The sequence below is a fragment of the Heptranchias perlo genome, chromosome 28, assembly GCF_035084215.1.
Source record: "Heptranchias perlo isolate sHepPer1 chromosome 28, sHepPer1.hap1, whole genome shotgun sequence".
Taxonomy (NCBI): Eukaryota; Metazoa; Chordata; class Chondrichthyes; order Hexanchiformes; family Hexanchidae; genus Heptranchias; species Heptranchias perlo.
Genome location: NC_090352.1, coordinates 27,180,470 through 27,193,093, shown reverse-complemented (window position 1 = coordinate 27,193,093; position 12,624 = coordinate 27,180,470).

The following is a 12,624-nucleotide window of genomic DNA, read 5'->3' as shown; positions in this document are numbered from 1 at the left end:
CATATGGGTATGTTATCCATTCGCTAAAATTAGCAAGAAACTTAGTGTGATTATAAACCTGTTTTTTGCTCAATTTGTAATGATTACTTTTTTTCCCTAGCATTAGCAATTGGAGGCAAACATACCCCTAGCCACTTAAAGGAGCTGTACGCATGACTGAAGTTGTGATTTGATCTGTGCTTTATAAATATAGTAACTCATTTTTAAAAAAAAATTGCTATGTTATTAATTAACAATGTTAACAGTTTCTCTTCAAGAAAATCAGCACTGTATCTGTTCTCAATAAATACCAGTTTGAGGTCCTGATTTATAAATGCATATGACAACTGTTTAGCAATGGGATGGAGGTGGAATTTTAACCCCCAAGAATGGGTGGGTTGGGGGCGGGTGGGTAGTGAAAATCCTTGATTTTTGTAGCGCGACCGCAACCCAGCTCCAACGCGCCCACTTCCGGGTTTAATGTTGGCGCGTTTGAATGCGCATACACAGCCAAAACCCGGAAATCACATCCCCAATTACTGCCGAAGGGCAGGTACTTAGCGCGACAATTAAGATCATTGATGTACTTCAGGTAGGTATTTTTCTTAATTGATTCTTAAGCAGAAACATTCTCCTGCATGGGTTTTCCAGGGCTTCTGAATCTCGCCAGTGAAGTGGAGGCGAGTTTCAGCTGAAGTTGATTTGAGCTTTTAAACCCGTGATTGACCCATCTCAATAAAACCTCAGGTATTGCAGCTGGTCTCTCAGTTCTCTCAGGCAAATGTTTGGCTGAGAATTATGTTGCGACTGAGCGTTCTTGTGTTGAAACATCTTTAGCAAAATTTTAGAGCTTCTCACACGGACAAGATCAGAATGGGGGGTGCAATGGATGTATTCCAAAGGCCATCTGAAGAGGAGGAAAATAACCATCCACGGCAACCAAGTTATGCTGTGATGGGATCTACAGGTGCACAAGAAAGAGGGGTGCAACGAGGACCTGGAGAACAGCAGAGAGGGGAGCAACAGAGGAGCCAAGGTCACAGGAGGCACTACCCATGTGAGAGGGTATACAGGCAGAGATTGAACTTCCTGGACCTCTCTGAAGATCAGTGCTTACACAGGTTCAGATTGAGTCAGCAGGTGGTTGCAGACATCTGCAGCCTCCTTGAGGACCTGCTGGGCCTGGTGGCCGCGCATTGCCCGTCGCAGTAAAAGTAACCACTGTCCTCAATTTTGTTGCCTCTGGATCCTTCTGGGCTGTCACCGGTGACATCTCCAGAGTGTGTCAATTGTCTGCACATAAGTGTGTAAGGCTGGTGATGCCCAGGTTGGTTTTCAGGTCGTTCGATTACATGAACCTCTGCCGCGACGACGTCAACCAGAATGTGCGGGCAGTGGGTTTCGCCTCTCCGGCTGGCTTGCCACAGGTGCAGGGTGCAATCGATTGCACACATGCGGCAATCTGAGGATCACCACACGAGCCAGGAGTCTTCGTAAACCGAAAGGGCTATCGCTCTATCGACACACAGCTGGTGTGCAACCACCACAAGCGATTTACGCAGGTGTGCACCAAATTCCCTGGCGGCTCTCATGATGCGCCAGTCCAACATTCCAGACCTCATCCAAACAGGAGACAGACTTCAGCGCTGGCTCGTTGGAGACCGCTGCAAACTTGGCTCATGACACCTGTGAGGAACACCACCATCAAGGCACAAGAGCGATACAACCAGAGTCACATGACCACCAGATGTGTCATTGAGCAAGACGTAGGGATATTGAAGATGCACTTCAGCTGCTTGGATAGGTCTGGAGGTGCCCTTCAGTGCTCACCAGCGAGGGTCTCCAGAATAATTGTGGTGTGCTGCGTCCTGCAGAACGTAGAGCAGCGGAGAGGTTTACAGATGGAGGAGGATGAAGGCGCTCGTCAATCATTCTCTGTGGGCAACAACATTGAACATGAGGAAGAGGATGAGGAGGATGACGAACATGATGATGGTGCACCCATCACCAGACCAGGCGTGCACATTGCTGCCAGGGATGCCCTCATCTCTCAAAGGTAACAGCGGCAAAAGAGAGACATTGAGATACTCAGGCGGGCTGGCACAACCACCACCACCACCAACACTCCACCCACCCCCCCACCCCAACCCTGCCAACCCCACACAAAACAGTCCTTCAACCACACAAACAGCCATCTCACATCCGCCCAATGGATACCGTCAGGTACTGCCATTCATCATGATGAAAATGAAAGGACGACTTAACACTAGGGATGCAATTATGGCTGAGATGTGGAAGTGGTGCCAATCAATAAATTTAACGTGAAAATATTTTTAAAAACGGATATTTAGCAACGTAACATATCTTCAAACACCCTTGATGAACTACAATTGCTTAAACTTACGCTTCCTACCATTTATACGTGGTGCATCCCCTGTGGCTTCAGCAGAGGTTGAGGCAGGCTGCTCAGATCCTTGGATCCTTGCCCTGATTGCTGAGATGTCTTTGGGTTTTGGAGCCTGTGAGAGCCCGACCAAAGATTGCTCCACCTTCACTGTGCAAGGACAAACTCAGCCATCAGGAGAGGTGGCAGCATTTCGGGTACTGGTTTGGGATGGGGAGTAGGGGGGGTGGGCAACGGATGAGATATGGGAGCATTTTGAGTGGAGTTCCCACTTCCATATCCCCTTCATCCATCTCCTGGGGCCAGCGCCACAGCAGCTGGACAGCAGCTTGGTGAATATATGTGCTGTGTTGTAAGGCCACGGATAAAGTATCTATCATCCTGTTTAAGGCGGCAGCCATGCTGGCATCCAAAGTATGCATAGCCATGGTCCTGGCCTACATAGACTCATTTGAGAGCTGTGCTTGAAGCTCCAGGCATATGCAGGTTCCCAGTCTCTCCATCTCTGATGAATAGGGATGCCGATATCCCACCTATCTCCACGGCCTCCTCCTCTGCATGTCAGCTGGACTATTTGTGGAGGCCACCTCCAGTTTTTGCCCTCTCCTTTGCATCTTCTCCTACAAGGGGCAAAAAAACAGACCTGTGAGCGACTGATGGATGTAGTGCATTGGGTGAGGCTGACTATCAGACAGATGCGTCAGAGGTTGATTATCAGACAGATGCATCACATTGCACAAAGACTGGGGTGAGTGGCAGTGGTGGATGCATAAATGGGGAAGTGAGGGAGTGCATAGAAAATGAAGGATGATTGTTACTGAGACTTAAGTGGGTGTGAGGAGTGACGTGGTGGAGCAGACTTGGCAAGACAGAGTTGGGGGGGTGGAAGTTGTACACCACAGGATGTGGGTGAATCAGCAACTGTACTCACTTTGCCTAACCTGGTTAGGTCATTAAAGTGCTTCCTGCACTGCAGCCAAGACCTGGGTACCATGCTGCTGTTGTTCACCTCTTCTGCCACCTCCAGCTATGCCATCTTGGTGGCAGAACCAGGTTTCTTCCTCCCATCTCTTTGGTAAATTAGCTCCCTCTTGGTTCTCGCTGCACCCAGCAATACTTCAAGAGAAGCATCCATGAACCTGGTGCTTTCTTGGAATCTATGGCTTCACTTCCTCCCTTTTCCTCCAAAATCCATTTTTGCGTTGGCTTTTTAAATAGCGAACTTCAGATCGCATCATGGGGGTACTCATTACGCCCACTGCACAACTTGGAGGACGCAAAACCCGGAAGCAAAAACAATCGCAGATTCCGACGCACTCACTTCACTTCTGGGTTTCCCACGCGAAAATCTACCCAACCGCTCTCTTCCCGGGTTCAAGTAAAAATCATGCCTCAGGACTGCTATGCCTCTTACCATAATAAGCATTTCACTCCACAGAATAATCCTGTTGTTACAAGATTCTTGTTATATAACCCACTTTTTTCCTAGTCCCAACTGAAACTCTATTACAGCCGGAGATGTGCCCCTGATCTTGATAAGACAACCTCCTGAGAAGGTCAGTTTGTTTAGTCCCGTGAGTTTGTAATAGCATTTTGTGTAAGGGACAACTTTATTGAGAACAGATTTTCTTCCCATTGACTATGAAAGGTGGAAATCGGGCCTAATTGGTCCAGCCTGTGTACTAGCCTCAAAGATGGTACTTCATTCAAACTTTGAAAAAAAATGTTTTGCTTTATTTTCCTCACAAATGCCAGTACTGTCCAGGTAGAACAGTGGAGCCAAAACCCCTGGAATCTTACAGAGGAACAGCTGAAAGGTTCTTTCTAGATGAATGAGCTCAGGATGGGCCAAATATCTCTCTCCTTTGATCACCTGCCAACATTTCTCTTAAAATGTACTGGTGCTCCCACCTTCTTTTTCAATGCTATAAATGGCTAAGCCCGTCAGGCTGTGAGGGCTGAACGTAGTGTTGCATTTGGAAGCTGTTTTGTTTTTTTAAAAAAATAGAACCCATTTTGTAAAGAATTTTAAGTGTGTACAATGACAAAGAGAAAGGCAGCGGAGAAAAGGTCAGTCAATTCCAACTGAATCACTGTTTGTATTTGACTGATAGCAAAATAACATACACTAGACTCTCTGTAAAGCACTGCCTTGAGCAGCGATACAAACAGCGTGCTATTATAACAGTGTGGTTGTGTTGGGGGGATTTGTTAATATTATAATTACCGCACCCCCCCCTCCCCCCATAGATCATCTCTGTTGCTTTCCTGTCTCCATGTTATCCCTGTAGCTCTGAGGGCACATGGACAGTATGGCTCATGGATTTTCCATGGTTGCTGTCAACATGAGATGACACAAGTTGCACTTAGTGGAGTCTGTTAGGTTCCCCAGTGAAATGTATTCTTTCCCCAAGTTATGGAGCCCACCCAGTGGAAAGTCAGGCTTGATTGCCGCTGAAGGTAAGAGTTCAACAGTGGTTCCTCCTGCATGCAAATCCAGCACTCTACCTTCACAACCACCGGGCCCTCCAGAAGGGGCATTTCTTTATTAGCAAGGTAGCCATGAACATGTCTGTGCTGTATTCATGATCAATATCTTAGACTGCTATAGTGAGGAGCTGGTGTAAAACAGGTAAATTCTGACAATTCATTCTAATCTGATACTGTATGGCTTAGGTATGGCCCAATTTTGTCCCTCGTACCTGTGTGTTGTAAACTGAATAAGTTGTATGTCCACAACCAGCAATGCAGACATTTGAGAGAAGACAAGTGGTGACAGAGAGACCAGTTTTTATTTGTCTAGCACATTTGATAAGTACAACACCCAAATAAATAGTGCACAACTGCAGTACATGTTGTGGACTGCTCTTCGTGCAGTTTTTATCTGCAGCACCAGAGAAATGGAAGAAAAATAAATAAATAAGACTCCAGTAAAATGCCAACAGCTTGGCAAGTAGACTGCATGTTACCAAGGCAACACTCACCCTCACAGCTCTCCACAAGAGGTGTTTGCAGTTACAACCAAAAGAATGTAATTTTTTTTTAAATGTTTGGTGAATGTGGAGATCGATTTACCTGAAAAAATAGGCCCTAAAACTGCTCATTTATTGTGTGCGAAACTACTGTTTATGTCCTTTATGACCCATAACATTTTCACATGTAATTTTTCAAATTGAGATGTTTACATGATTTGTTGAGTTTGAATTATTATTTGATATCCAATGTTTCTGGCTGACAGGAGACCAATTAGCTAAAGTTTTAGTGTAATCTTTATGGTGCTGTTGAATAAAATTTGAAATACAATTTTATATTTGAGTAAAGTTTTTATTTCTCTGGGAGTTTAATCTATAGTTAAGTTCACAAACACACTATATACAACCAGGAACACAGCATATTCTTGTCAATGTCCTGATATCGATCAATTGTTACCAAGTCCCGGTCTTGCAACTTTTTTATCAATCCGAATCTATGGCACGCAACAAGATTCCAAGATATATTAGCATCGTGCGGTCTGTTAGGCCCCGAAATTGCTGGGCCACCAAATTACTCAGCTGTTCTGACAGACATCCGCCATAACTACGGCAGGAATCTGGTAGAACCGCTGCAAGTCACACACCATCCCGACTTGGAAATATATCGCCGTTCCTTCATTGTCGCTGGGTCAAAATCCTGGAACTCCCTTCCTAACAGCACTGTGGGAGAACCGTCACCACACGGACTGCAGCGGTTCAAGAAGGCGGCTCACCACCACCTTCTCGAGGGCAATTAGGGATGGGCAATAAATGCCGGCCTTGCCAGCGACGCCCACATCCCGTGAACGAATAAAAAAAAACTCCTTTGGGATCTGAATACGCCGTGTCTCAGCCTTGGAAGCACCAGGAATCTCCAGTGAGCATTTCGGGCCCCAAGTCTTTGGAAATCAGGTTCCAGAATGAAGATTTAAACTCTGGCTACAACACATTGCAGCAGAATGCTGTACTTTATTAGTGTAGGAAAAAGTTCCTCTGTAGTACTAGAGTGCTATATGCCATTCCAGTACAGAGCTACTGCATTCAGTTATAGCCATTGGCAGATAACATATTTACAACAAAAAAAAAGAATGCTTTTTTACCTTCCACCTTTGTAGGTAATTAAATCTTATCTCCCAGCCTTGTATGTCCTTTATGATGTTCTGAGATGAACTTAAGGCTGTTTTCAAGGAGCATTCCCAAGGGTGAATTTTCTGTTCCCGGTGCTGAAGCAGCAGGACCTCAGAGGTTGCTCACTGCAAGAACACTGACCCAATCTTTCAAAATCAAGCCTATTAGTGATGTATAGTGAGTTCCCAGGCCCAGATGGCTGGGAGCTCGTTGACAGAGTGGGGTAGGAAAATAGCATACAGCTGCAGCTCTTAAAGGCTAGATCTGCTGTTTAGAAGCATCCACATGACTTGTTGTGTGCAGCAGAACAAGTCTGCACCATTTTCTCTACTGTACTGTATCAAATAGGTGGGCAAAGTATCCAGCTCACTAATTGTTTCCTCTCACCCTGTTACATCCTGGAGAGGGCATACATGCTCTCAGGTGAAATGTAGCCTGTGACGGCAGTTAACTCAGACATGCCAAGGTAAATGCACCTCTAGCTGTATAGATACAGGACAGTGGTTCGCAGGTGCAGACAGTCTCTCTAATGTGTAATCTTATCTGGCAACTCTCCTCTCCATTTCTTCATGCTTCAAATGATACAAAAATAAATATATTCCCATTGGAATGACTGTGTAAAATCATAATTGCAGCAGATAAAGGTAACTCAGACAAAACCCTTGGCCCAAAACTTGTGATCGTGTTCTCCATCCAATTTATAAATCACCCCACCACTCTTTCCACGCCACCACTACCAATGATAATGATTGGAATCTGCACCCACCAATCTCATACACTAAGCCAGTACAATAGTTGAGTTTCAGTTCAAACTTTAAGTTAACAGGGTTCCTGCTTCTTACAGCTCAGGTTTGAATCATTTAGTCTCAGATGGTGAGGTGAGTGCTATGAATTTTATAATCCCCATGGTTTATGAAGAGCGTAAGCCTGAAAACGACAATGCATGATGTTATTGTACAATTGTTTAAACAAGCTTCTGCTATTTCAACCCCAATGGGTTCAATCAAATCTCATAAAATGTAGAAATCTGTTATAAAATCTTATAGATTCTTTTAGATGTAATGTACAACTGGTAACTAGAGATACAGACCATTGATACTCTTGGGCTAATGTGCTTAAAGTTCACTAAATCTTTAATTTTCTCTCTGCCTTAAAACCCAAGCTTGCATCACCTAACCATGACTTATTGATTTATCTCTCATTCCCTCCTACACTTTTCAACCATGGTGGGCCTGCGGGCCTTGGCCCTTCAACTTGGTTTCTCAATAAATTAATAAGAAAGGACTTTCACTTCCCTTTGAAGCTGATGAACAACGAAATGTTCTCTCCAGCCACAAGGCCGCGACTCAGCCTTAGTTTGAAGTTCATCATAGGATAGCTTCTGTGATGCCAACGGGAAGCCACACTCAAAGCAGCACAGGTCAGGATCAGGGCTACAACACTATAGCCCCGATTCTTTAACTCTTGCTCCCTGCGAGTGTGGTTCACATGGATTGTATGATTTAGCATTATATTTTTTTCAGAGCACAAACCAGGTTTTTGAAGGTGGGCAGAAAAGTATCAATGCAGAGGGCTTTAGGAAGCAAAGTCCTAAGTTTAAGGCTGTGAGAACTGAAAGCTCTGCCACTGATGGTGGAGAAAGAAATGAAATGGGGTGCACAGAAGTCCACACTGTAAAGAGCAGGTGTGCAAGCTGAGACATAAGGCCAGAGGAGGACCAGGGGTAGGGTAGGGTGGGTGACGCTATGGTATAGGTCCATGAATTTGCCATTGGTTGTCAGGAAGCTGCTGGAAGGCATTATGTGGGATATGATTGACAATCACTTGGAGAGTTTGACAGTTATTAAGGATTCCCAGCATACTGTTAGCAAACATAAGTCCTACCTCACTAATCTGATTGAGTTCTTTGAGGAAGTGATCAAAATGGTGGATGAAGATAATCTGATTGATGTTGTATACTTGTACTTTGAAAAAGTATTATATAGAAGGCCACTAGAACAAATGAGATCATATGGGATAATACGATAGTAATCACATTGGATAGCTGGTTGTAATCACACACACAAAGGTTATTATTAATGGGAGTGGGATCTGACTGGGTCATGGTTGTGGAGTACCACAAGGCTCTATATTGGGACCATTGCTTTTCATAATTTTAAGTGATTAATTAGAGAAGTGTTTAAAAGGAACCACTTTTAAATTCACTGATGACATGAAAATGTGCAGAGGAGCGAGTGATACACTCCAAATTAACAGGCTGCCAGATGATTTAGATAGGTTGCATGAATGGAACTATGCGTGGCAGATGTTAGTTAATATGCACTTAGGGTTAGGAAACCCCAGGCATGGTACGTCTAGAAAAGATACCCATTAAAGGTAACAGATTAAGAAAGATCTGTTAAATGGTTAAAGGTATACAAGCTGTCACAGGGAAAGCTACAGGGAAAGTAAATAAGCTTTTAGGTTGCTAGGACCATCGAGTGCAAAACAATGAGTACTAAACTTCAGTTATATAAGGCGCTGGTGCTTCAACACTGGGTGAAGGATATTACGGCTCTGGAGAGGATGCAGGGGAGAGCAACCAGGATGATATCTAACCTTAGAGTTCTTAATCATGAGGAAAGGCTGCTACAGTTAGGGTTATTTACTTTGGAGAAGAAGGCTAAGGGGGATATGATTTAGATTTATGAAATGGTGAATGGATTGGATTCATCCCAGTTAGATTGGTTATTTGAGATGGATAAAGGTGGTAGGACTGAAGGTCATGCTTATAAAAGCTCAACCTAATGAGTTAGATTAGATGCCAGGATGTACTTCTTTTACAGAGACTCGTCATCCTCTGAGGAAAGCTGCCGAGACATACTGAGTATGGAATTACCAGAGTCCTTTAAAAAGGAACTTGACAGGTTAGGGAAAAGGACATTTCCAGTTATAGGGGGTAAGTTTCTAGTTAGTTATGATTATGAGGAGTTACGGATAACCACTGTCTGTTCAGAATCGGAGAGAAAATTGCCAGACTATTTCCTGAATTTTTAGTTTTTTTGCCTCTCCCAGAAGATAGTATGGTTAAGGATGGATTTATGGTGTACAAGGTTGCCACTGTCTGCCAGGTCTGGCCTGATGGTCTTTTCTCAACCACCTTTTCATATATTCATATGTATTTACAGCCTCCATAATAAGTTAGGCCGCATCTGGAATACTGCATTCCGTTCGGGACACTCCATAGATTCACCAGAATGATACCAGGGCTAAAAGGGTTAAATTATGAGGACAGGTTGCATAGACTAGGCTTGTATTCCCCTGAGTATTGAAGATTCAGGGGTGATCTGATTGAGGTGTTTAAGATGATTCAAGGATTTTATTTGATAGGGTAGATAAGGAGAAACTATTTCCTCTGGTGGGGGGAGTCCAGAACAAGGGAGCAGTAAAATTAGACTTAGGCTGTTCAGGGATGATGTAAGAAAGCACTTCTTCACGCAAAGTGTAGTGGAAATCTGGAACTCTCAAAAAATTGTTAAGGCTAGGTCAATTGAAAAATTCAAAATTGAGATTGATAGATATTTGTTAGGTAAGGGTATCCAAGGATATGGAACCAAAGCGGGTAAATGGAATTAATCAGCCATGATCTAACTGAATGATAGAACAGGCTTGAGGGGCTGAATGGCCTACTCCTGTTCCTAGGTTCCTACGCATTGTCTCCTCTTTTCAACCAAACCAGGATTGGAAACACACAATGTAGAATCCATGTCCTAGCACTCCATTGTGCAACATGTCAGTGAGCCAACCTACACTCAATATTGGGCCAAGTCCAACTGCAGCTACTTAAACTTGTCACTCAATTAAACAGCTGCACCTTTGTGTCTATTATTGTTTCATCTCAAGTGCCCACCTAACGTGCTTTCAAACTCACCTCCAAAAGATACAATCCCACGTTCAACTTCCAGGGGAAAAAAAAATCAATGGTCAAACTATTCAACTTTTCCTTGGAGCTTAAATTTATTCCAGCTTCTATTGTATTTGAGGCTACTGGTAAAAATACAGAGACTCTTGTAGGTCAATTTGCTTCACAGATTGACAATAAAAGCCCAGTAATATTCTTTTCGTAGCAGATTTAAAAAGGAATACAAATTATCCATTGAAAATAGCATCCTGTTTCAATGTGAAGCATTACATTTTACAGTGCACTCATTAACTTAAAGTAATAATCTTGGCTCTCAATGAAAAATTACAATTTGCAAGTTGAATTCTTCCACTGTTATGCAGTATAGCTAGGAAGCAGCACCATTGAGAATTAGTTCATCATTAGTATCTGAAAATGAAGCAAGAATTGAAAAGAAGGGCACAAAATCTGACAGTAAATCTGCCACCTTCCTTTGCAGAAAGCTCTCCCCAAGGTACAGATCTACCACCCAACCATCAGCAGATTTATCCAAAATAATCATTCCCCAAATAAATGCCCAATCTAACAGCACACTGTAAAAATGCTTTCCTTATCGAAACCAAGCCTTCAAAATTCAGAATCCCGAATCAACATATTTAAGCTAAAATGCTATTAACTGTGAGCAACTTCAGGAGGTCATACAGTTTACTAGATTAGGCAATGAAACAGTGGTGGAAGTAAAATCCATATAGTTTTAAAAAGGAAAGTGGATAAATATTTGAAACAAAAATAATTTAAAAGGGTATGGAAAATAGACAGGGAAATTGTGCTAAGTGGGAAGCTCTTTCAAAGAGTACAATTGGCCAAAGGCCTTCTGTGCTCTAAAATTTCATGATTCTCTTTTACTATGCATTTTTTACATGAACTGTTCTTCTGGATGATTGGAAGAAGTGAGCAATTTGAGATCCAGAGCTGAAAAATACATTAATTCTGAAAGATGTGGATTTTGCTTTAATTAAGACCAGAGTTGGGCTCAATTAAAGTAACAAGCATCATGCATGCAGATGCACTTTACCAATATGTATCACTGTCTGCTTGTGTGACACCATTTTGAAAACTGCAGATATCAATGCCTGCTATGGATTGTCTTTTTTTCCCAAAATTCCTCTTTCATTATATCTCTTTATAAGATATTTTGTGCATCTCATATTTTTCATGTGACCCAAATGATAATGTGCTCATTTTCTGTCATTATCTGGTTGTTTGGTGTGTTTCCCATGTTGGCCTAGTGATTATATTTGTTCCCTTCTTGGTGTAGTAATCGGTTCTGTTCTGTTGCACAGACATGTGTCCATTTCCCTGAACTCTGTACATTCTATTCATTGACTGCTTAGTGATGATCTACGTCTGGTTCTCTGCTGGTGGAATTGCAATGGATGTCAACTTTCACAGTGTCCCTCCAATGTTATGCATCCAATTACGTTGGTGGTCCAGTGAGGTTCTCCCCACTAATGTGCTGGTACATTGGGCATTAAATTCAAACCATTTTGATGTAGAAAAAAAGTTAAACAAAAAAAACCTGCTTTAATCTGTGTGCGTGCGTATCGGGGAGGGGGCAGTGGGGGTGATGGAAGAGCTCTGACTCAGAATGTTGATCTCCCTTTCCTTTCTTTTATATTGTGGGTCACACAGATCATGCTGCAGGAATGGTTAAAATTAGTCCATATCATTGATGAAACATTTGTTAAGAAGCAGCATCATAAATCTGGTGATGAAGGAGTAGATTTGGGAGATTAATTTAGGGTTTTAAACCTTTCAACAGTGATTGATTTCACAGGCTAAGAGGATATTTAATTTTTTAATCTGTCGCTATAGTAACCCTGGAGAAGGTGCAAATGACAGGAATATATTGAATGACATATTCACATCATTTGCATGCTATTGCAATATACCCACCTATATTTGAGCACATGTATTGTATGCCCCTCGTCACTTCCCGCAGAAAATCCTCGCAATAACAGAGGTCAGTGGGTGTCCATAAGAATTTCCTGCTGCTTTCTGCCAGTGTTATGCTGGGAAGCGAACTCCAGTGGAAAACGCTGCTCAGGGAGTCATGAAATCTGACCCAACTAGAATGCTCACCATCTAGTGGCTAAATTTAGCAATCACATTATGATAAACACAATACATTCTCTAGCCACACAATGTATGAACAATGCTTT